Source organism: Gossypium arboreum, chromosome 3, assembly GCF_025698485.1.
Source record: "Gossypium arboreum isolate Shixiya-1 chromosome 3, ASM2569848v2, whole genome shotgun sequence".
NCBI lineage: Eukaryota > Viridiplantae > Streptophyta > Magnoliopsida > Malvales > Malvaceae > Gossypium > Gossypium arboreum.
This window is the reverse complement of record NC_069072.1, coordinates 90,838,256-90,839,709: the sequence shown is the minus strand read 5'-3', so window position 1 is coordinate 90,839,709 and position 1,454 is coordinate 90,838,256. Positions and strand designations below refer to the sequence as shown.

Sequence of the window (1,454 nt, the reverse complement as noted above, 5' to 3'; positions counted from 1 at the left end):
TTAAGATACACAGAGAACAAGCAAGAAGACGATACTTAACCCCCAATCGAAGAGATAGCTGAAAACCAAGGCAATCAGCTACCTCCTACAATTGCAGCTAATCAAAATCCTACTCCATGTACTATGTATGATTATGCTAAACCTTCTCTAGCAGGAACTAAATCTAGCATAGTTAGACCTGCTGTAGCTACAAGTACTTTCGAACTAAAACCTAACACAATACAGATGATACAACAGTTTGTTTAGTTTGATGGTTTGCAAGATGAGGATCCCAACACTCACTTGGCGGATTTTCTGGAGTTTTGGGACACTTTCAAAATTAATGGCGTTTCTGATGATGCCATTCGCCTTTGGTTATTTTGCTTTTCATTGAGAAACAAAGCTAAACAGTGGTTGAACTCATTACCACGAGGGTCAATTACTACTTGGGTACAAATGACCAAAAAATTTTTACTTAAATATTTTCCGCTGGCTAAAACAACAAAGTTGAGGAATGATATTTCTTCTGTTGTGCAGATGGATTTAGAAACACTTTACGATGCATAGGAGAGATACAAGGACTTATTGAGAAAGTGTCCTCACCATGGGTTACCTCTATGGCTACAAGTTCAAACCTTTCACAACGGTTTGAATCCCTCAACAAGGAAAATGATTGATGCAACAGGCAGTGGAACTATCAACAATAAAACACCTAAGGAGGCCTACGAGTTTATCGAAAAGATGTCCCTGAATAACTATCAGTGGCAAGTCATGAGGACAAAGCCAACAAAAACCGCCGGTGTTTTCAATATTGATACAGTTACCATGCTTACTAATTAGGTAGAACACTTAAATAAAAAGATTGATGATTTATATGGTTCTACACAGGTATACCTAGTGATGCAGTGCGACTCAAATTTAGGAGGCATGGCGAACTCTGAGTACCCACCCTACGGACAGAACATGGAAAATGAGCAAATCAATTATATGCGTAATAATCCTCGAACTCAAAATAATCCTTTTAGTAACACTTACAATGCAGGTTGGAGGAATCATCCAAATTTTTCATGGGGAGGCCAAGGAAACCAAGGAAATCAAAGGGCACCACCTCCCCAAGGATTTCAGCAATCATCCTACCGACAGGAAAGGAAATCGAACCTTGAAGAGATGTTGGAAAAATTTATCTCGATGTCAGAAACACGATTCCAAAATACCGAGACAGCACTTAAGAACCAGCAAGCATCAATTCAAGGTCTCGAAACTCAAATAGGGCAACTTGCAAAGCTGATCTCTAAACGCCCATAAGGTACTTTACCTAGCATTACAGAGACCAATCCCAGGGAGCAACTTCATGCTATCGCTGTGCAGGATAATGAAAAGCTAGATGAACCAGAATTATAACAAGATAACGTGATTAACAAAGGTTGAGAAGAGGTAAGCAATGATGATCCTAAATAGGTAAGTACAATGTAACA

At 39.1% G+C, this 1,454-nt stretch overlaps 1 non-coding gene across 1 annotated transcript; it reads right to left on the bottom strand.

Moving 5' to 3' along the window:
* Positions 1 to 483: 483 nt before the first annotated feature.
* LOC128291136 (small nucleolar RNA R71) lies at positions 484 to 590 on the bottom strand. The gene has a single exon (XR_008280912.1). It is a non-coding gene; the product is annotated as a small nucleolar RNA R71 (small nucleolar RNA).
* Between the last annotated feature and the right edge of the window lie 864 nt (positions 591 to 1,454).